Source organism: Triticum urartu, chromosome 7 (genome assembly GCF_003073215.2).
Source record: "Triticum urartu cultivar G1812 chromosome 7, Tu2.1, whole genome shotgun sequence".
NCBI lineage: Eukaryota > Viridiplantae > Streptophyta > Magnoliopsida > Poales > Poaceae > Triticum > Triticum urartu.
In genome coordinates, this window is record NC_053028.1 from 335,087,596 (window position 1) to 335,112,665 (window position 25,070).

Below are 25,070 nucleotides of genomic sequence, written 5' to 3' on the forward strand. Positions count from 1 at the left end.
AATCGATCTATCTATCGCAACAAGTGCTCGGACTACTATATTTACATGGTGGACTACTACTACTGGTGAGGTGGTCTACTAGAAACATTCTACGGTTGTAGACTCCATGATATCGTCTCCAGCTTCGTCAACATAGTCATCATCGCTACTATCTGCTTCCGAGTCGGTGCCGTCGATGATGATGTAGTCTTCCGGGCTAATCTCCTTGGGTTCTTCGTCTTCATCTACTGGTTTCGGGCCTCCCATAAATATTCCAATCTTCTTGATCAGGTCGTCATTCTTCTCCACCAATACTTCAATTTCTTCTTCATAATCTTCACGTGTAGCCTTGAGTTCTTCCTCTAGTTCCTTGATTCTAGTCTTAGTCTTCTTCAGATCTATCAGGTCGGCGCACATCTGATTCTCCTGTCGTCGAATGTGATGGTTTAACTCCTGGATAAAAGCTGCAATTGATCTATCTTTCCTGGTGCTGATCATCTCCCAATGTTCATCTCGGCGCCCACAAATCTGGTAGATAGTAATCTTGAGATCCTTGCGGTAGACTTCTCCAATGCGTTCCATGGCGATGTGAGCTGCCATACTCTTTCCTAGACTCCAAGTTGGTGCATCAAAAGAAAACTCTATGGGCTCAGTGACTGGCATGAACGTCCTTCCTGGAACTTGAACTTGAATCATCCAGCGCTCTTCTTCAGGTAAAGTGGCGTTGTAGGTTCCCGTGAAGCTTGGTACTCCTATGTTCAGGTATCTAGTGACTTCCTTCAAGTGGCGTCCAAAGGGTGTATCTTCATCTGGTTGTGTGAACTTGTTCCTTGCATCCGCCATCCTAACGAGTAGAAAAGATGAGAAGTCAGAAGAGAAGAGAGTGGGTAGTGATCTAGGTCTCTTAGCTTAGTGGTCGTGTCCTACAGTCAGCATGTGCTCTGATACCATCTCTATAGCGACCAGACCTCAAACAGTCTGATCTCTGTGCTCCTGTGTCATCCCTGGATCAGTAATGCTGACACCACACAGTACTTGAAGGATTTATAGCAGAGTAGCAATCACACACTTATTACATCGAGTGTCTCAAAAGAGAACTTATTACAATAAATATGGCTTAAGGCCATCTAATAATGATAATAGCGGAAGGCTTGCAAGATAAGTGAGTCCATCAACTCCAACGGCATCACTGAGTATAGAACCACGACCTAAAAACTCCTTATTCATCGTCTGAAAAGTCTGCAACATTAACGTTGCAGCCCGAGAATGGGTCAGCACATGGAATATGCTGGCAAGGTAACACATAGGGAGTAACGGAATGAAACAACTATACTATATGCATATTTGGCTGGTGGAAAGCTCTATGGTTATAGTTTTTTTGCGTAAAGCCAATTTTTCCCTACTTCAAAGGAATAAATTTAATTACTATCATGGTGGTTGTTAAACATTGAGAATGGCTGACAGCATTCTCAATCCCAATTAAGCATCATCATTTAACAAACCCAACAAAATTAACTTTAGTGTAACATGTTGAGATTCACATGATAATCCAGGTACTAGATACTCAAGATGTCCATAACCGGGGACACGGCTAACCATGATTAGTTTATTACACTCCGCAGAGGTTTGCGCACTTTTCCCCACAAGACTCGATCGCCTCCGTTGGATTTCTCGCACTACATGGTGTTTGAGAAACGGATGACCGAGGCACAGTCTTTCAGAAATGCTAGCACCTTACGATGGATAGACCGGTACACCTACTTTCCCCTACATCTGCTAGTCTACCCTGTAAGAGTTCGCACGACTTAATAAACTATGCCAGAGCCCATAATGGCTTGTGGCTGCACACGGAAGTTTCTAGTATGAATAATCTCATGATCCCTTTGAGCCTGGGTGGCGGTCCAAAAGAAAAACAGGCAAGTCCTCGAATACCCAGGTGCCTCAATCCACCCAGATGTGTGTTTAGGTTGCCACCTTAGATAAACCATTAATTAACAATCTCACATCTGTCATGGATATCACTCACCCAATCCACGTCTACTAGCATAGCATGGCATAATAAGCAAACGTAGAAATAACTCCCAAAGGTTTGATAATAAACAGGTAATAGGTACTACCTCATCTACTTCCCATCCCACAATTTAATTAGATCCTAATCATGCAATGTGTGAGGATTGATCTAATGCAATAAAACTGGGTTGTAGAAAAAAAGGTATGATCAAAGTGTTACTTGCCTTGCTGATGATCCGCGAAACCTAGAGATTCAAAGTAACAGGCGGCGCACTCCGGGTATTCTATCGCAGACAAACAAACAAGCATACAATAAGTACTCATCTAATGCACAGGTAAAACTCAAATAGAAGATCTAACCATAAAGTTCAACTTAAAAACCCTGGTTTGCAAAAAGAATAAAATCGAACGTAGCAAAAGAAATCAAACGGCGAAAGAAAACAACTTCGTTCTAGTAATCTAGATCTAAGTCAAATTTTACAGTAGCAAAGACTTGTTTAAGTTGATTATATGGAAAGAGGGTTTCGAGACGAAACTCCAGGCGCTTGAATCGCCTGATTCCGATAAACGAGCAAAAAGTTATACTAAAACGAAAATCGGATCAGAAATCGCGATCAGAAAATAACCGCGCAAAATCCGACGAAAAAGAAAAACGACGAACAGATTAATCGTTAATTAACCTAATCCAAAAATAATTAAAATAAAAAAATCGAAAATAAAACCGACGAAAAAAAGAAAATAAATATATATTTTTTTAAAAAAATCGGCACGGAAGTCGAGGTGGCGTGCAACTCCGGCGAGTCGGCGGCGGGTCCGGCAGCGGTGGCGGCGGGCTAGGGTTTCGGGCGCGGGCGCGGTTATGGGCTGGGGCACCGGGTGCCTCGCTATTTAAAGGCGCCCCCGGGCGGAGTCCCGCTCGGGTACGGCCCATAGTCGGTTTCGTTTTTTTTTAATAATTACGCTCGGAAGAAAAATAAAAAGAAATACTAAACGGACTCCAAAAATCATGAAATAAATTTTCCCGGGTTTCTAAAATCAAGCCCGATAAAGTGAACATTTATTTGGCCCAAAATACAACTATGAAAAAACGCGTATTTTCCTAAATTCAAATAAAATACCGAAAAACTCCGAAATAAATCTTATTTGATTTTTTTATTAAATCCTCAATATTTCTATATTTTGGGAAAGTCATTTTATTCCCTCTCTCATATTTTTGTAATAGAAATAATCAATGATAAAATAAATAAAATCAAATGATCCTGTTTACAACATTTGAGAAAACTCAAATATGTAAATAACGAAATCCCCAACTCTCTCCGTGGGTCCTTGAGTTGCTTAGGATTTTCTAGGATCAAAACCAAAAGCTGAATAAAATATGATATGCATGATGATCTAATGTATAACATTCCAAATTGAAAATTTGGGATGTTACACCCCAGCTCTCTCCCCCTCCTAACCCTAGCGCACACTTTCCCCTCTCCCTCCCCCTGGACGCCTCGCCATTTTCTCCCTTCTCTCTGACCCGAGCGCGCCCACGGCCATCCTCCGTCGTCACCGCGGCCATCGGAGTCATCAAGTCCTCCTGACCTGTCCACCAGCACCGTCGATGTCTTCTCCCTCTTCCCCGGCCTCGTGTCCGAGACGGAGGCCACTACATCGCCCGGATCGAGCCAGCGACCACTGTGGATCGCCGGAGCTCCTCCGCTCCGTCCATCGACGACTTCGTCGACCCGCAGCGCTCCTAAACATCCAAGGGCCACCGTGAGCCACACCGTAAGCCGCTGCACCGAACCCCTCTTCCCTTCCCCTCTCTGCACGTGTAGTTGTCGTCCCCCTTGCAACCGAGCTCGCCGCTGCCCGCGCTCGTCTCCAGTGTGGCCACGGTGACCTTTTGGTACTGTGCGTGCCACCGCCGTGAACACTGCGTCGCGTAGACAGCCCCGGCCCTTTTCGTATACATGTTTGCGCGCCGCAGTGCCGTCCCCGTCGAAGCCCGATCGCCGCCGTCGCCTACCATCACTGCAGCAGCCGACTTCGGCCACCTCAGTCTCTCCCACCGCCACCAAACGGCGCGGAATCGAACGGCCGTTCAGACGGACCTTGCCGCACCCCTCCCCGTGCCCCGTAGTGCGATCTCGACGAGGTGCCGAGAGCCACCGCCGCCCCCACTCGTCGCCGGCGCAGTTCCGGTCACCCCGAGTCCAACCGACCACACCACGCGGCACGGCATCAAGTCCTCATTCGAATGCAAAAAACCGTGTGCGATTTGGTGTCTTGTGGCGCTTTTCCGAGCATCTCCAGCGATCTGCCGTCGTGCGCGAGCTCGCCGGAACTCCTCCGGCGCCGCCGCTGACCTGGCAAGCGTAGGGCCAACCCCGGTGAGGCTGACCGTGGGCCCCAGCACCTCAGTTGACTGCGTTGACTACGCTCAATGCGGGCACTTTTCATGCCCTACCACTGATTTGTGGGCCCTTGCGCTTAATTAAGATAATTGAGTTTTCAAACTAATATGCTAATTAGAATAATCACTGACATCGGGCCCACACCCCTAATTAACCCTGTGTGAATAATTATTCCACTGTTAACCCACAGAGGCTGACATGTGGGTCCCTGTGGCCCCACTGGTCAGTTTGACCTGGTCAACGAGTCTATTGACTGCTGACGTCATCCCCATGCAATGCTGACATCATAATTCCATTTCTGTTAATTTAAATAATTTCTAGAAATGTAAAATCTTTAGAAATTCGTAGTAAATAAACCGTAACTCGGATGAAAATGTTTTCTATATGAAAGTTGCTCAGAACGACGAGACGAACCCGAATGCACTACCCACATACCTGTCAGATGCCCCTAACTATCTGAACATGGAACTATCCCCCTCTGGTCATCTGTCTGACACAGGTCCGGAATAGGGAAAACATTCCCGGTTGTTTTCCCCCTTCACCTTTATCGTGTAGCCATACGTTAGGTCACACCCGGCACATCTTATTGCCATGTTATGCTTTGTGGTGCTATGTTGCTTTATATTTACTGTTTCTTCCCCTTCTTCTCTTCGGTAGACCCCGAGACCGATGTTGCCCCTGTGATCCACTACGTCTACGACACTTCTCCCTTTACAGCAGAGCTACCAGGCAAGCAAACAGCCCCCCCCCCCTTGAGCATTCCCATATCGCCCATTTCTTTCCCTCTCATGCTTGCATTAGAACTGCTTCTGCTTTCTGTATGATCCTACTCTAATGCATAGCCTGTTGTTGTTACCTGCTTTCATACCTTACCTGCTTATCCTAAACTACTTAGTATAGGTTGGTTAGTGATCCATCAGTGACCCCCACCTTGTCCCAGTTGCCTCGCTTTATGTTTGATGACTCGATCAACGTGATCGACGTCCAGGCCCCGACACTGCACATCACCCCCCTTAGTTGTACGACTCTATAGAGTTACCATTGAGTGCCGAGGGTGGAACCTCTTACATCACTCCTGATGAGACCTCTGTAGTGTAGCTATTCGGTCGTGGTCATCGAGGGTGATTTCCTCCTTAACCACTTTCGATAAGGCTCTGTCGTGCAACCCATCAAATGTGAACCTCGAGAGTGGATCCTCTTACGTTCACCTTGATGACAACATCGAGTGGAATTCACCGGGGGTGATTCCTCGGGTTTTCCCCTTGGTGTTAGACACACAGTTACTATGGTTACTATGACTTTGCACTGTGCCATGTTACTAAAGACGGGTCGGCCCTGAGGGGTACCCATGCGAGCTTAATAGCGAGTGATGTGGAGTCGGGTTGACTTGGAAGGTGCCCGCGAGATACTTACGAGGCGTGTTCGGGCATTCTTAGCCCTTGCCGCAAGTACTCAAGACGGGGCGACGGGGTCACATCGATCGTGAGTCTCTGCTCGTTACCGCGTGCTCATAATCCACTACGATTTGGATATTTAATCCGAGGGGCCTCTGGCCTGATAGCACTAACCATCACATGGGCATAGTATGGGCGTTCTGCGTCGTGTACATCAGCCGAAGCTTATTAGATGTCAGCGACTGAGCAGCGTGCGTCGGGTTGGACTGGTAAGCACCTACCTTGTTGAAGGAGGTAGCTAGGGCTGCTCACTAATCCACTACGATTTGGATATTTGATCCGAGGGCCTCTGGCCTGATAGCACTAACCATCACATGGGCATAGTATGGGCGTTCTGCGTCGTGTACATCAGCCGAAGCTTATTAGATGTCAGCGACTGAGCAGCGTGCGTCGGGTTGGACTGGTAAGCACCTACCTTGTTGAAGGAGGTAGCTAGGGCTGCTCACCGGCCGCGTACGCAACGTGCAGGAGTTCTCGAGGAGATGGCCCATGACCCATGGGGCATAGGTTTAGTCCGGCGTGCTGGCCTCTCTATTAAGCCTAGGTCGGGTTGCGGCGTATTGTTTGGCCGAGGCCGGGCATGACCCAGGAAAGTGTGTCCGACCGGAGTTAATCGAGTGTGGTAGGTAAGTTGGTGCACCCCTGCAGGGAAGAAAACATCTATTGATAGTCTGTCCTACGGTAACGGACACTTGGAGTTGTATCCCGATCGATACAACTAGAACTGGATACTTGTGATGAGAACGGGATGGTGATGAGAATTGGAATGTGTTGACACTTGGATAGTATGGCTCCGGGATTGCTTTCTCGCAGGGAGTCGAGAAATGATCTTTGGCCGAGGTTGATAACACTTCTACTACTTTACTTTATGCTACTCTACTCCCTCCTGTTGCTGCAAGATGGTGGTTTCCAGAAGATGCTAGTCTTCGATAGGCTAGGCTTTCCCCTTCCCTTCTGGCATTCTGCAGTTTAGTCCACAAATACAACCCTTTCCTTTGATACAGATGCATACTTAGTTTAGATCTGATGTAAGTCTTGCGAGTACTTTGGATGAGTACTCACGGTTGCTTTGCTACTTCTTTTTCCCACATACCCGATTGTTGTGACCAGATGACGGATCCCAGGAGCAGGACGATGCCACTGATGACTACTACTACCCTAGAGGATGCCTACTACTACGTGAAGACCGCAGACGACTTAGGAGTAGTTAGGAGGCTCCCAGGCAGGAGGCCTTTCCTTTTCGATTGTTGTTGTTTTTGTGCTAGCCTTCTTAAGGCAAACTTGTCTAACTTATGTCTGTACTCAGATATTGTTGCTTCCGCTGACTCTTGTGTATTCGAGCTTATGTATTCGAGCCCTCCGAGGCCCCTGGCTTGTAATATAAAGCTTGTCTAACTTATGTCTGTACTCAGATATTGTTGCTTCCGCTGACTCTTGTGTATTCGAGCTTATGTATTCGAGCCCTCGAGGCCCCTGGCTTGTAATATAAAGCTTGTATTATTTTAATTTGTGTCTAGAGTTATGTTGTGATATCTTCCGTGAGTATTCGAGCCCTCCTTGAATCTTGTCGTGGTATGATTAGTGTACGATTGAATTGAGGGCATCACAGTGCTCCGCCGTGGTCAATAACCCTCCGAAGTTGGTTTAGTGATTGCTAAGGCATGATGTCTCGCACGTTCGTAGTCGGATCGTCAAGGTCGACCCCCACAGAAAACGATAGCCACCATCTCATCGAAACATCGGGACACCTTCGCCTCTATCACTTACTTGCACAAGCCTCCCACTTATTATTAACCCGTCTCACAAGCATCCGTAACTACAAAAGAAGAATTAAGATCAATCTAACCATGGCATGAAACATGTGGATCCAAATCAGCCCCTTACGAAGTGATGTAGGGTGGAACCCCACATGGCTGATCTTTCACGAAAGGAGCGGATCCCGCGATGAACACGAAGAGCACGAGGGAAAACACAAGGGGAAATCACAAAGGGGAACACAAGAGAAACACTCAAACCAACAAGTATGATCACACATGCGCTAGATCCATGAACACAAAGGGAGATACATGATCCACTCGTGGAGTAGATCCGTAATGGATGAGCAAAGCTCTATCTCTAATGAGCTACTACTTTTCTAACCCTAGCTAGGAGGAATAGGAGGTCTATTTATAGTCTTAGTGCAAAAGGGGGCGAAGTGAGGGGGTACATGGGCCTCGGGCCCGAATCATGTGCGCAGACAGGTACGGGACGCGTGCTGGGGACCGGTCATCCGGTGGTTCATGGGCGTCCGGACGTCTGGTGGCTTCCAGACTTCGCTGGTTCTGGCTCGGTTGCGTGGGCACCGGATTTCCGGAGTTGGCCGGTCGTTTGGTCGCCGGTCGTCTGGTGGCATCGGTCTTCCGCTAATTTGGCTCGGGTGTTGTGACACCGGTCGTCCGCTCGCTTGGGCTTGGTTGGGGCTTCAGGCTCCGGACGTCTGGTCCCGACCGGCAGTCCAGTGGCAGTAGCTTATTTATGACCGTGGCACTTGGTGTCCTCGTTTCCTTGTCCGATGGGTGTAGCTGCTCCGTGACCCTCCTCCAAGTACCTGATCACGCATAGTGTTTCCGCTTGAAGTAGTAGCCATGTCCCATGTATAGAAAGTGGTAGTTCGGAGAGGAGCGAGTTCACCTTATCTTCGATAGCCTTTGCTCGTGCCCTTGTCATTGGTCCAAGTGGTGTTGTGGGAGACATAGTTAGGTCCATGGGGATGATCTTGGGATGCTCCATATCATATCCCCTCCCTTGGGAAAGATCCGACCTCGGATCGAATTCTTCATCACCATGGTAGGGCGAGAGATCCTTGACGTTGAAGACGTCGCTCACGTTGTACTTGCCGCGTGGGAGGTCGATCTTGTAAGCATTGTTGTTGTAGTGTGCAAGCACCTTGAAGGGTCCATTCGCTCGTGGTAGGAGTTTGGACTTGCGTTCGGTGGGGAAGCGGTCCTTGCGAAGGTATAGCCACACAAGATCACCAATGTTGAATACCATGGGGTGCTTGTTGATGTTGAGCTTGGTCGCAAGACGTTGTACTTGGCGCTTGATAGAGTGCCTTGTATCTTCATGAACCTTCTTGAGGTGGTTCACACGTGCACTTGCGTTCATATTGATGCGCTCTTGGAGTGGTAGAGGAAGAATGCCCAATGGTGACAATGGGTTGAATCCGTAGACGACCTCGAAGGGGGACTTGCCGATAGTTGTGTGTCTTGCGCAGTTGTAGGCGAACTCGGTGATAGGTAGACACTCCTCCCACTCCTTGATGTTCTTCTTGATTAGCACGCGAAGTAGAGTGGCGAGTGTGCGGTTGGTCACCTCCGTTTGGCCGTCGTTTTGTGGGTGGTAAGCCGTGGAGAAGAGTATCTTGATTTCGAGCTTGGCGCATAAGGTTTTCCAAAAGTAGCTTAGGAACTAGACGTCGCGGTCCGAGACTATCACCTTTGGCACTCCATGTAGATGAAGTACTTCCCTACAAAAGAGATTGGTAACATTTGAAGCATCGTCTATCTTGTTACAAGGAATGAAATGTGCCATCTTAGAGAATCGGTCCACAACAACAAATACCGAATCATTTCCATTTCTAGTTCTAGGCAATCCAACTACAAAATCCATGATATTATCTTCCCATGGTTGATATGGAATTGGGAGAGGCATGTAGAGGCCATGGGATTGGGCTTTAGACTTAACTTTGCGCCATGTAGAGCATCGGTTGGTGAAGCGATTGACGTCGCGGAACATCTTGGGCCAATAGTAGTTCTTGGAGAGCGTAGCGAATGTCTTGTCGTGTACAAAATGTCCCATTAGTCCTCCTCCATGAGATTTCTACAAAAGCAAAAAACAAAGAGAAGACTCGGGGATGGAAAGTTTGTTAGGTCTCATAAGATACCCATCTTTGATGTAATAGCATTCCCAAGAGGTTTGCATCGAACACTTGGCATAGGCTATAGCAAAAGTAGCATCATGTGCATACAAGTCTTTTATATGCTCAAAGCCAATGACATCCAATTCAAGTTGAGTAACAAGCATGCATATGCGGGAAAGAGCGTCCGCCACAACATTTTCCTTACCTTTGATGTACTTGATGACATAAGGAAAAGACTCAATGAATTCACTCCATTTAGCATAACGTTTGTTCAACTTAGTTTGACCCTTAAGGTATTTAAGCGTTTCATGATCGGTATGAATGATAAATTCATGAGGGCGAAGATAATGTTCCCATTTTCATGCAAAACTCTCACTAAAGCATATAACTCTTTGTCATAGATGGGGTAATTGAGTTGTGCTCCGGAAAGTTTCTCACTAAAGTAAGCTATGGGGCGCTTCTCTTGCATTAACACACCAACTATGCCATTACCACTAGCATCACAATGAATCTCAAAGGGTTTGTCAAAGTTGGGTAATGCAAGCACGGGAGCATGAGTAAGCAAATTCTTAAGCTCATTGAATGCGGTCTCTTGCGATGGCCCCCAAACATATGGGTGCATTCTTCTTGGTTAAAGCATGCAAAGGTGAAGCAATAGTGCTAAAGTCCTTCACAAATATACGGTAGAAACCGGCTAAACCAAGGAAGCTACGCACTTGATGCAAGTTGGTTGGTTGTGGCCAAGTTTTAATAGCATTGACCTTAGAGTCATCAACATGAACACCCTTAGAGGAAACAACAAACCCCAAGAAAATGAGCTTATCAACGCCAAAAAGGCATTTTTCCATGTTAGCATAGACGCTCTTTTCGAAGAGTTTGCAAAACGGTTCGAACATGGGTGACATGATCTTTGAGAGATTTGCTATAAACAGGGATATCATCGAAGTAGACCACAACAAACTCACCAATGTAAGGGCAAAACACATAATTGATAAGACGCTGTAACATACCAAATTTTCAATTTGGAATGTTATACATTAGATCATCATTGTATATCATTTTTTATTTTGCATTTTGGTTGATCCTAGAAATTCTACGCAACTCAATGACCCACGGAGAGAGTTGGGGATTTCGTTATTTTCATATTTGAGTTTTCTCAAATTTTGAGAATAGGATCATTTGATTTTATTTATTTTATAATCAATTATTTCTATTACAAAAATATGAGAGAGGGAATAAAATGACTTTCCCAAAGTAAAGAAATATTGAGGATTTAATAATAAAATCAAATAAGTTTTTATTTCAGAGTTTTTCGGTGTTTTATTTGAATTTAGGAAAAATGTGCGTTTTTCAAAATTGCATTTAGGTCCCAAATAAATGTTCACCTTGTGCGGCTTGATTTTAGAAGCCCGTGAAAATTTATTTCGGAATTTTTGGAGTCCGTTTAGTATTTCTTTTTATTTTTCTTCTGCGCGTAATAATAAAAAAACGAACCGACCTAGGGCCGTGTCCGACTAGGACTCCCGGCCCGTTAGGCTATTTAAGCCGGGGGGGAGGCCCAGCCAGAGCTAACCCTAGCCCGAGCCGCCGCCGCCGCCGTGCCCCGCCGCCGCCCTGCCGCCGGACGCCGCCGCCGCCACATGATTGCCGAGGTTCGCCGCCGCCTCGAAATCCGCGCCATTTTTTTTTATTTTTTTCGAAAAACCGTTCGGTTTTTCCGTAGGTTTTTTTTAGATTCGGTTTTTTTTAAATAGATCAGTTTTTCCGGTTTATTTAATTAGTGAGCGTTCGTCCGTTCGTTCATTCTAGCGAACGTTCGTCGTTTTTCTTTTTCTCGGATTAAATCCGTGATTTTTCTGATCGCGATTCCTGATCCGATTTTCGTTTTAGTATAACTTTTCGCTCGTTTATCGGAATGAGGCGATTCAAGCGCTTAGAGTTTCGTCTCGAAACCCTCTATCCGTTTAACGAACTTAAACAAGATTTTGCTACTGTAAAATTTGCCCTAGATCCAGATTAGTAGAACGAAGTTGTTTTCTTTCGCCGTTTGACTTTCGTTGCTTCGTTCGATTTGATTCTTTTTGCCAACCGGAGTTCTTAAGTTGAACCTTCTGGTTAGATCTCTTATTTGAGTTTTACATGTGCATTAGATGAGTACTTATTGTATGCTTGTTTGTTTGTCTGCGATAGAATACCCGGAGTGCGCCGCTTGTTACTTCGAATCGCTAGGTTTCCCGGATCATCAGCAAGGCAAGTAACACTTTGATCATACCTTTCCTACTACCCAGTTTTATTGCATTAGATCAATCCTCACACATTGCATGGTTAGGATCTAATTAAATTGTGGGATGGGAAGTAGTTGAGGTAGTACCTATTACCTGTTTATTATCAAACCTTTGGGAGTTACTTCTATGTTTGCTTATTATGCCATGCTATGCTAGTAGACGTGGATTGGGTGAGTGAAATCCATGACAGATGTGAGTTTTGTTAATTAATGGTTTATCTAAGGTGGCAACTTAAACACACATCTGGGTGGATTGAGGCACCTGGGTATTCTAGGACTTGTCTGTTTTCTTTTGGACCGCCACCCAGGCTCAAAGGGATCATGATACTATTCATACTAGAAACTTCCGTGTGCAGCCACAAGCTATTATGGGCTCTAGCATAGTTGACTAAGTCGTGCGAACTCTTACAGTGGTAGACTAGCAGATGTAGGGGATGTAGGTGGTACGGTCTACCCGATCGTAAGGTGCTAGCGCTTCTGAAAGACTATGTCTCGGTCATCCGTCTTCTCAAACACCATGTAGTGCGAGAAACCAAACGGAGGCAATCGAGTCTTGTGGGAAAAAGTGCGCAAACCTCTGCAGAGTGTAATAAACTAATCATGATTAGCCATGTCCCCGGTTATGGACATCTTGAGTATCTAGTACCTGGATTATCATGTGAATCTCAACATGTTACTCTAAATTAATTTTGTTGGGTTATGTCTAATGATGATGCTTAATTGGGATTGAGAATGCTGTCAACCATTCTCAATGTTTAACAACTACCTTGATAGTAATTAAATATATTCCTTTGAAGCAGGGAAAAATTGGCTTTACGCAAAACTGTAACCATAGAGCTTTCCACCAGCCAAATATGCATATAGTATAGTTGTTTCATTCCATTACTCTCTATGTGTTACATTGCCAGCATATTCCATGTGCTGACCCGTTTCGGGCTGCAACGTTAATGTTGCAGACTTTTCAGATGACGATTAAGGAGATTTTAGGTCGTGGTTCTATACTCAGTGATGTCGTTGGAGTTGATGGACTCACTTATCTTCCGAGCCTTCCGCTGTTATCGTTATTAGATGGCATTAAGCCATATTTATTGTAATAAGTTCTCTTCTGAGACACTCGATGTAAAAGTGTGTGATTGCTACTCTGCTATAAATCCTCCGAGTACTATGTGGTGTCAGAATTACTGATCCAGAGATGACACCGGAGCACAGAGATCAGACTGTTTGAGGTCTGGTCGCTACAGACGCATGAAAGTACTCGGTGCTTCCGATAAACCCATAGGCATGACTAACCACTCATACAAACCAAACTTTGTTTTGAAAGCGGTTTTCCATTCATCATGCTCTTGTATGCGGATTTGATAGTAACCACTTTTAAGATCAATTTTGGAAAAAAATAGTGGCACCGCTAAGTTCATCAAGCATATCATCAAGGCATGGAATGGGGTGCCTATATCAAACAGTGATAGCATTGATAGTTCTACAATCGGAACACATGCGGAAGCTACCGTATCTTTTTGGCACAAGGATGACCGGAATGGCACAAGGACTCAAACTTTCAAGCACATGTCCATGGTCTATGAGATGCTTTACTTGCCTTTGTATTTCTTTGGTTTCTTCAGGGTTGAGGCGGTAGGGAGCTTTGTTCGGAAGTGGTGCTCCGGGGATTAGGTCGATGCGGTGCTCGATGCCTCGTAGTGGAGGTAGACCCGGAGGTAGCTCGTCAGGGAAAACATCTTGGAATTTCTGCAAAAGAGAAGACAACACTAGAGGTAGATCGTGAGAGGTGTTAGCTTTTGATGCCCGTCCTTGCACAAAATTACATAGTGTAGGACACTTGATGGGTTCTCACACACTCCTCTTATCTCACTTTTGGTGGCAAATAGAACTAGGTTCTTCCTTTCACTCATCATGGAGGCACTCGATTTGGGCTTGTGGCGCTCACTCTCTTTTTGGTGGTTCGCTCTCTCACTATTCTATCCATGATGGGTGGCTTGCTTGTCGGCACTTGGCTTGGAGACATAGGGCGAAGTACGACTCCTTTCCTTCCATCTTGAAGATGTAGTGGTTCGTTTAGCCATTGTGGATGACACCTCTATCAAATTGTCATGGTCGTTCGACAAGAAGGTGGCAAACGGTCATTGGAACGACATCACACTCCAAAGTGTCTTCGTAAGCTCCGATTTTGTAGGAGACTTGCACTCTATGCTTGACATGAATAGTGTTGGAGTTGCTTAGCCATTGAACTTTGTAGGGATGTGGGTGCTTCTTCTTGGGCAATTGGAGCTTGGAGCAAGGTTCTTCACTTCCTAAGTTATGACAACTCCCTCCATCGATGATGACCTTGACAGACCTTCCATTGATGCCGGCCTTGGTATGAAAGATGTGGCATCTTTGGTCTTCTTCTTGGTGATGTGGAAGGGTCAAGACCTTGGAGACAACAAGAGTGGGACTTGAATCTTCATCACAAAAGACTTGTTCCTCTTCATAGTTCACTTGCCGGTGCATGGCGACTTGCTGAAGTGCTTCCGTTTCTCCTTCACTCATGGTATGTACCATCGTCATTGAGGATCATGGTACGCTTGTTGGTACACTCAAAGTACTTGTGGCATCGGCCTTCGCATGTGAAGTATTTGAAGGAATTTGTCTTGACGGTCTCATCGGTTGGGGTAGATGATGATGAAGCTCTCGGCTTGAAGTTGCTCGTTGTAGGAGGATGACTTGAGGTTGTCGGAGCTTTCTTGTAACTCGAGTTGTCGACGTGGCTTGTAGAAGGCTTGGTTTATGTAGAAGGTGTTGGAGTCATTGAAGCTTGGGTGTTGGAGAAACCATAGGACTTGGATGAGAACTTGGCATACTTGAAGTCATCTTGCACTTGACGTTCCGCTTTGGTAGCTTGATGCACTAGCTCGATGAGGTTCGAGTATGGTTGGAAGTCGGCGATCTTCTTGATGGGGTGATTGAGTCCATTCAAGAAACGTTCCATAGTTTGCTCATCATCTTCCATGACATTGGCTCGTATCATTGCAATCTCCATTTCTTTGTAGTACTCTTTAACGCTATTGGTTCCTTGCTTGAGGAGTTGGAGTTTCTTGAAAAGGTCGCGGTTATGGTAGGTAGGCATGAAGCATGCTCTCATGACATCCTTCATTTGCGCCCAAGTAGTGATAGGTGGTCCACCTTTTGCCTCTCAGCGCTCAATGACTTGTTCCCACCAAATAAGGACATAGTCTTGGAACTCAAGGGATGCCATCGCGATCTTCTTATCTTCTTCATAGTTGTGCAAGCGAAAGATTTTGTCGACTTTCAATGCCCATGAAAGGTACTCTTCGGGATCATTGCTTCCATTGAATTTGGGCATGGTGAACTTTAGCTTGCCGTAGCGTTGCTCTTCATTGTGTTCGGGTCGGGGATGATGACGTCCTTGACAAGGAGGATCGTCTCTCACAACTTCCTCTTGCCGTGGAGGATTTCCTTTGTCTTCTTGCTCTTGTTGAACTTGATGTTCTTGGCGAGCTTGTGAAGGAACTTGTCGAGCTTGACGTTGCACGCGAGCTTGATATATTCGTTCATGAACTTCTTTGCGAAGCGCTTCTTCATGTTCATGAGCTTGTCGGCCTCGGTTGTATATGGCTCGACTTGATTCTCGGAGGGCTTGTTGCTCCTCAAGTGCTTGAGCTTCTCGCAGTTGTTGTTGTTGACGTTGTGCCTCGGCATCTTGTGCTTCTTGGTGTAGATGCGCTCGTAGACATCGTGTTGGCGTTGTCGTTGCTGTTCTCGTGCTTGCGCAAAGGTAGCTTGGTTTTGACGATGTCGTTGTTCTTGAGAGTTGTTGTCATGTAGAGGGTTGCGGTTGGCTTGGCGATCTCGGCGGCAGCACGACGAAGAGTGTTCGATGTTAGTGTACTTGAGCCGGAGATGGTGTACTTGAGCTCCTATGTCACAAAGAGCCACCTCTTGTTGAGGACAAAGTGGAAGAAGAGCGGTTGAGCAACAAAGCACGAATCTCATCCATTCTTGCATCATTCTCTTGCTTGTGGTCGTCGAGCTTGTGGTCGAAGTAATCTATTGTGCATTGCTCAGAGAGTCGCAAGTCGGTGGCGAGGTTGTCGATGTGTTCGCTCATTCCTTGTTGCTCTTCATGCAAAGCACGTTGTGCACCAAAGAGGTGGCTCTTTGTGACATAGGATCTCATGTCGTCGTCTTGCCCGATGAAGAGTGAGTTGGTAGAAGTACTTTCCCGGTGTATACAAAATGTACCTTGACCAATGTTGAAGATGGATCAAAGATCACTCCTTTGTGGAACAAGGAAATAACACAATTGGTACCAATTCTTGTCAGTCTCTCACACCTACACAAGTAAAAGCTTATGGTGGAGCTCGGTTAGGATGGTGGCACAAAATTTGATGCAACTGTTAGTGAGCTTCAATAATGTTGGAAAAGATTCACAAGTTTGCAGTGCAACGAGTAGACCAAGAAAAATATGGTACACAGAAACACACACGCAAAGAGATGAATGGGGTCGTGGAACGAAGGATGAGCCAAAATGTGGGATCCACGAAAATGCTCTTGTTGCACAACACTAGAGAGACGCTAGCACGATTGCACAATAGGCAGATACGAAGACTTGTGCACAACCTACTAAGAAAAAATGCAACGACTTCTATCCCAAGTATGCTCTATGTATGGTATTCCGATGATATGATCCAAGATGATCTAATATGACAATCTTAATGTTGTATGATGCTATGGTTCTGGCTTAAAAGCTCTTTGCTTATCTTTCCCTTTTGTTTAAAAGCTTGTTTGGCTCTTTGTGTTTGAGCTCTTTTCTCATGCAATGCTTCACGAACCAAGGTAGCAATTGGGTATGCGATGACACTTTGTGACACAAGAGATGATATGCACCAATGATATGTATGCTATGCGAAGTATGATCACTAATGGGCACAAGTCACGTTGCCAGCAATACTCAAAGGCTAGTCTCGATGGGTAAGAGACACAAAATTGGGCTGTGATGGTTATCAATGTAATGGCAAGGAGTGGACAAGGATGTCGTCAAATTTATCGTCCTTGCTTACGGTTGAGGGTGTCACGAAACCAAGATGAGGTTACCGAGAAGGTCGTTGTTGATGACGCGTCCGTGGCGAAGATGAGCGACGGTGATGTTGATGTCGAACCGTACCTAAATAGCCGAAACACAATAGGGCATGGAACCGCAACTCAAATTCTCAAAGCACAAAGTTGCAAAATGTATCAGAGTGCGAAACGAGTAAGCAATGGTGGTTGCGGAAAGTGTATGGGGATGTGTATGCGGAAGTGGGTCGGTGGCTACAATTTTTGGGTGGGGATTTAATTTCGTCAGGGTTGGACGGACGTCCGGCGGTTGCGGTCGTCTGGTCGCCGGTCATCTGGTAGCTGACGGACGTCTGATGCCTGGGCGAAAATTCGGGCACGGGTAGAACAGCTAGGGTTTGTGGTGGAGAGATCGAAATCCGTCGAATCTAGGCGATTTTGTGGATGGAAAAGGTGGAGACGAAGGGGAAAAGCTACATCCACTCAAGGCAAAGCAAACCGACGGATCAAATCCAACAAAATTCCATCACACCAACAAATCACAAAAAAGGGGCTATTTTTGTGGGAAATTTTCGAATTAGGGACAAAATCAACAAAAACAAGGCTAGAAACACAATGGGGAGGCTCTGAAATCATGATCAACGTGGCTCTAGATACCAAGATGATGTAGGGTGGAACCCTAGATGGCTGATCTTTCACAAAAGGAGTGGATCTCGCGATGAACACGAAGAACACGAGGGGAAACACGAGGGGAAATCACAAAGGGGAACACAAGAGAAACACTCAAACCAACAAGTATGATCACACATGCGCTAGATCCATGAACACAAAGGGAGATACATGATCCAAAGTCAACAAGGGACGATACACGGTAACCGGTTCTTCTCCAAAGGAGGTCTTGATGGGGCCACCCAAAAGGGGGTCTTGAATCCAAGGGGATCTTCTCCGAAGAGCGGCCGCGGTCTCTCTCGTGGAGTAGATCCGTCTCTAATGAGCTACTACTTTGCTAACCCTAGCTAGGAGGAGTAGGAGGTCTATTTATGGTCTTAGTGCAAAAGGGGACGAAGTAAGGGGGTACATGGGCCTCGGGCCCAAATCCTGTGCGCAGACAGGTACGGGACGTCCGCTGGGGACTGGTCATCCGGTGGCTCATGGGCTTCTGGACGTCCGATGGCTTCCGGACTTCCGCTGGTTCTAGCTCGGTTGCGTGGGCACCGGATTTCCGGAGTTGGCCGGTCGTCCGGTCGCCGGTCGTCCGGTGGCGTCGATCTTCCGCTGATTTGGCTCGGGTGCTGTGACACCGGTCGTCTGGTCCAGGCCGGACGTCCACTCACTGGGGCTCGGCTGGGGCTTCAGGCTCCAGACGTCCGGTCCCAACCGGTCATCCGGTGGCTGTAGCTTCATTGGCCTTCCTTCTTCATGACCTTGGCGCTTGGTGTCCTCGTTGCCTTGTCCGATGGGTGTATTTTCTCCATGACCCTCCTCCAAGTACCTGATCACGCATAGTGTTTCCGCTTGAGGTAGTAGCCATGTCTCATGTATAGAAAGTGGTAGTTCGGAGAGGAGCAAGTTCACCTTATCTTCGATAGCCTTTGCTCGTGCCCTTGTCATTGGTCCAAGTGGTGTCATGGGAGACGTAGTTAGGTCCATGGGGATGATCTTGGGATGCTCCGCATCATGAAGCAACGCATAAACTAGGGTTTAAGATTCTGTCACTCTAGCAACCCATCATCTACTTATTACTTCCCAGTGCCTTCCCCTAGGCCCAAATCATGGTGAAGTGTCATGTAGTCGATGGTCACATAACACCACTAGAGGAAAGACAACATACATCTCATCAAAATATCGAAAGAATACCAAATTCACATGATTACTTATAACAAGACTTCTCCCATGTCTTCAGGAACAAATGTAACTACTCACAAAGCATGCTCATGTTCAAGATCAGAGGGGTATTGAATATAATTAAGGATCTGAACATATGATACTCCACCAAATAAACCAGCTAGCATCAACTACAAGGAATAATCAACACTACTAGCAACCCACAGCTACCAATATGAGGTTTTGGGACAAAGATTGAATACAAGAGATGAACTAGGGTTTCAGAGGAGATGGTGCTGGTGAAGATGTTGATGAAGATTGACCCTCCATTGATGAGAGGATCATTGGTGATGACAATGGCTTCGATTTTCCCCTCCCAAAGGGAAGTTCTCCCGGTAGAATAGCTCCGCCGGAGCCCTAGATTGCTTCTGCCCAGGTTCTTCCTTGAGACGGCAACGCTTCGTCACGAAAGCTTCCTTGTGATTTTTCTAGGTCAAAACCCTCCATATAGCAGAAGATTGGCACTAGGGGTAATACGACACCGTCTCCGGAGAGGAGGGTGTACAAGGGGAGATCTGATCTTCACAGCGTAGGATCGATAAATGGATGGGGATAACAAGCTGCAAGCAACTGAAAAATGGAAAATAAGAGATTATGGCCCGACGAGGAGGATGCTCACCGAAGCCTGCAATCCGAACATTTGCCGATCCACAACCCGCAATACTACCCCACACAACCACGCTCAAGTCATGGAGCACGGGATAGATGCAATCTGCAAGGGAAACCATGAACTCTAACCCACACAACACGATCTAGTCGTGGAGCACGAATTAGGAGAAATTTCTCAAGGAATCACGAGAATAAGGATAACAAGAGCTCTCGAATCTCAGGAGGAGTCTATGTCTTTGGTCTTTGATAGAAATGGCAAAAGTCACCAACAAACGGAAGAGCTAGCCTATTTATAATTGGGACAACCCCCCTAGATAGGTGTGAAAGAGAACCAGCTTGGTTTGACTAAATGGCTTAGAGACTTAATGAGGTAGCTTCTGGAAAACTCTCGTTGGAGGTGGTTGGCAGTTTTCGACCAAACATTGTTCACTGGAGTTGAACAATGTTTCCTTCAGTAGAAAACTCGAGTTCTGGGAACCTTTCGCAAGTTGGGATATCCAAACTCGTGCAGAACATTGTTTCATCGGAATCAGAACAATGTTTCTTCAGCAGACAACTCATTCTTCTTGAGTTCCTAACTTAGTTTCTTCGCCATAAAACATTGTTTTGCACGGACTGAAATGTGTTTGGCCTTATTCGATATCGCATCTGAGTTTAACCAACAACAAAGGAGGTGAAGGAACAACCATGTTTTTAAGGTCAAATGATAGACTTAAGTTACCGTTCACCTAATCATATATTTGCATTGCGCGGCTTCCTGTGATTGGACCATTGATGATTGGTGGTGTGGTGCCCATTGTTGGGATGTCCTCATCATCCTTCCCTTCTTGAGAAGGAGACATCCTCGACTCTAAAGGCCCAAAGTATGGGGAAAGATCGGAGACATTGAAGGTTGGGCTAACATCATATTCTTCTAGAAGATCGATCTTGTAAGCATTGTCGTTGATCCTCTCGAGCACCGCAAATGGTCCATCACCGTGTGGCTGCAACTTGCACTTGTGTTGCTCAGGAAAACGGTCCTTCTGAAGGTGTACCCATACCAAATCGCCTTACTCAAACAACCGACAACAAAGGAGGTGAAGGGACAACCATGTTTTCAAGGTCAAATGATAGACTTGAGTTAGCGTTCACCTGCTCGTGTATTTGCATTGCGCGGCTTCTTGTGATTGGACCGTTGATGATTGGTGGTGTGGTGCCCATGGTTGGGATGCCCTCATCAAGGGGCCTGCCAGGGGGGCCACAAGATCAGGGTGCGCCCTGGGGGTAGGACGCGCCCCCAAGCTTGTGGCCGCCTGGTGGGTCCCCCTCTATTATTTCTTCGCGCATTATTTTTTATATATTCCAAAATAATTCTTCATAAAGTTTCAGGACATTTGGAGTTGTGCAGAATAGGTTTCTCAGATTTGCTCCTTTCTGGTCCAAAGTTCCAGTTGCCGGCATTCTCCCTCTTCATGTAAATCTTGTAAAATAAGAGAAAAGGGCATAAGTATTATACCATAATGTGAAATAACAGTCCATAATGCAATAAATATCAACATAAAAACATGATGCAAAATGGACGTATCAACTCCCCCAAGCTTAGACCTCACTTGTCCTCAAGCGATAGCCGAAATCAATAATCATGTCCTCATGTTTAGAGATAGAGGTGTCGATAAAATATAATATAGACATGAGGGTATCATGATCTGTTGGGGAACATTACATGGAAAACAAAAAATATATATGCACACGCAATGATCTATCCATGGAGATGCACAGAAACGAGGGGGAGAGTGTGTCTACATACCCTCATAAACCGTAAGCGGAAGCGTTTCTCAATGCGGTTGATGTAGTCGGACTTCTTCACGCTTCAACTGATCATGTACCGAACGGACGGCACCTCCGCGTTCTGCACACGTTCATCTCGGTGACGTCCCTCGCCTTCTTGATCCAGCAAGACGTCGAGGTAGTAGATGAGTTCCATCAGCACGACGGCGTGGTGAGGGTGAAGTGATCCTCATAGGGCTTTGCCTAAGCACTACAAAAATATGAACGAGGGTGTAAAAAGTGTAGGGGGCGCCGCACACGGCTAGGCAATTGTTTCGGGTGTGCTAGGAGTGCCCCCCACATGTGTGTGTATATATAGGCCAGGAGGCGCCCCAAGTAGGACCGAGTCCTACTTGGGTTCCTCCTAGGCCACCCCCTTCCTTATTTATCGGAGGGGGAAGGAAAGAGGAGGGGGAGAAAGGGAAGGGGGAGGCCGAATCCCCCCTTTCCTTTCTCTTCTCCCCTTTCCTTCTCCCTTTCATTCGGCCCATATGGGGGGCGCACCAGCCCCTGCTAGCTAGTGTGTTTCCCCTCTTGGCCCATTAGGTCCATATCTTTTGTCGGGGGTGCCCAGAACCCCTTCCGATGACCCGATATGTATGCGGTACCCTCCGGAACACTTCCGGTGTCTGAATACTATCGTATTATATATCAATCTTTACCTCTCGACCATTTAGAGACTCATCGTCATGTCTGAGATCTCATCCAAGACTCCGAACAATATTCGGTCACCAAATCACATAACTCATATAATACTATATCATCAACGAACGTTAAGAGTGCGGAACCTACGGTTTTGAGGACTATGTAGACTTGAACGAGACACATCTTCGGTCAATAACCAATAGTGAACCTGGATGCCCATATTGGCTCCTACATATTTTACGAAGATCTTTGTTGGTCGAACCGTTATGACAACATACATTATTCCCTTTGTCTGTCGGTATGTTACTTGCCCGAGATTCGATCGTCTGTATCTTCATACCTAGTTCAATCTCGTTACCGACAAGTCTCTTTACTCATTCTGTAATACGTCATCCTGCAACTAACTCATTAGTCACTTTGCTTGCAAGGCTTCTTATGATGTGTATTGCCGAAAGGGCCAGAGATACCTCTCTGATACTCAGAGTGACAAATCATAATCTTGATCTATGTCAACTCAACAAACACCTTCGAAGATACTTATAGAGCATCTTTATAATCACCCAGCTGCATTGTGATGTTTGAGAGCACACAATGCATTCCTCCATTATTCGGGAGTTGCATAATCTCATAGTCGAAGGAAAACGTATTTGACATTAAGAAAGCAATAGCAATAAAACTGAACGATCATTGTGCTAAGCTAACGGATGGGTCTTGCCCATCACATCATTCTCCTAATGATGTGATCCCATTATCAAATGACAACTCATGTCAATGGTTAGGAAACATTAACCATATTTGAACAACGAGCTAGTCTAGTAGAGGCTCACTAGGGACACGGTGTTTGTTTATGTATTCACACATGTATTAAGGTTTCCGATCAATACAATTCTAGCATGAATAATAAACCTTTATCATGAATAAGGAAATATAAAATAACAATTTTATTATTGCCTCTAGGGCATATTTCCTTCGGTCTCCCACTTGCACTAGAGTCGATAATCTAGTTCACATCGCCATGTGAGTAACACCCATAGTTCACATTGCCATGTGATTAACACCTATAGTTCACATCGCCATGTGATTAACACCTATAGTTCACATCGCCATGTGACCAACACCCAAAGGGTTTACTAGAGTCAATAATCTAGTTCACATCGCCATGTGATTAACACCCAAAGAGTAATAAGGTGTGATCATGTTTTGCTTGTGAGAGAAGTTTAGTCAACGGGTCTGTCACATTCAGATCCGTATGTATTTTGCAAATTTCTATGTCTATGTAATGCCCCGAGACCGTTGCGCCAGGTGTCTTCCAGTTTCGCGCGTTGTTTCCATGTCATTCGCTTGAGTGTTGCATCTTGCCATGTCATCATGTGCATTGCATCGTCATGTTTTTCAAAACTTGCATCCGTCCCGGCCTCCCGGTTCCTTCCGTTGTCTGTTCTGAGTCCAGACACACTTGCACGCGCCCGCGGCACATCCGAAATAGTATTTTATAAGTGGAATAAAAATGTTCTCGGAATGGGATGAAAGTTGGCGTGCGGTGTTGTTATGTTGTTAGTAGGTCGCCTGCCAAGTTTCATCGCATTCGGAGCACGTTTGATAGCCCAACCGTTAAACTTATAGCAGCAGTATTGCTGGTCTAACGCCGGACGTTTTCGCGCTCTAGAAATGGTTGCCGGGCTGCACTTCTCTTCTCTCCTCTTAGTCCATGGCCCTCTACATAGCCCACTAGCCGACCTCTGCTACCCTTCTCCATTTTGGACCGCTAGATGGCGATCGAACGGTCCAAAAACGGACTAGAGTGGACGGCCTCCCCCTTCCATTTCTGTCAAAACCCTAGCCTCCCTCGTTTTCCGTGCCGCCCAATCATTAGCCGTTGCCACCACCTCCCACCTTCTCCTCCATTTCCGTGCCTGGCCACCCTTCCTCCTCCACTTGGCGCCGCCCCACTCGCTAGCGCCGCCGCCAGCCACCGCAGAAGCCACTTGGAGGGCGCCACCTGTCCCGCCAGCGCCTCCCTCCAGCCGCCAGGGCCCGCCAAACCCAGATCAGGCCCGGGCAAGCCCATCATGGCCCGCCCTGAGCCCGAGCAGCGCCGCCGCTCCTGCAGGAGCTCCTCCCGTTCCCGAGCAGCTCGAGGCCCTGCACCGCCCGGCTCCTCCTTGCCTCGCCGGCCGGAGCCTTCCCGCGCCGCCCACCTCCGGCCACTGGACCTCGTCGCCGATGACTGCCTCCTCTAGGTCGCGCCTCCCGTCAACTACCTCTCCTTCCCGTCTCCTCCCTCTCTCGGGACCTCACCTCACCTCATCTCTCTCTCTTTCAAGGAATGGCCATGGATGTCGCCCCACTGCCGGAGCTGACCGGTGCCGGCCCGTCCCCGCCAGATCCGCGCAACCGCCGCCCCAGATCAGGTCCCTGCCGCCGTCCGCCGTTGTCCCAAGACCCGCCAGAGCCCCCTGCCACGCGCCAGCGTTGACCGAGACGGCCAGATGCGTGGGCCGCCTCACACGCACCTGGCCCAGCGCCAGCTCCTGCCTGGGTCTCTCCACCAACTGGCTTGCTATGGCCATGGTGAGAACACCCCAGCCCAGCGCCCAGCAGATTAGGCCGAGTGTCTGTTTTTTTTCCTCTGGTCGATTTTAGGATTTATCCAGGGAACGCCAGTCTTGCAGAAAAACCCTCCAAGTTCATGCATATCATAACTCACAAATGGTGCATCGGATTAAAATGATTTATATATGAAAAATGCTTAGAATTTCAGCTAGTTTCATAATTTGCAACTTTCAACCATGTTTAAAATGATGTTTGCTTATAATTTTCATAATTGTCGTGTTAAAATGATTTATTTCATAACTAAATAACCGTAGCTCCAAACTTAACAAACTTTATATGTAAATGGGGTGGGAAAATGCCTAGTTTAACATGGTGCACTCTTCTTGCATGTTTAACAACTCTAAAATTGTGTATAGGGCAGAACAGTACCAACCTTAAAATATGCATATGGGGATTCTCCGGACTTGTTGTTTGTT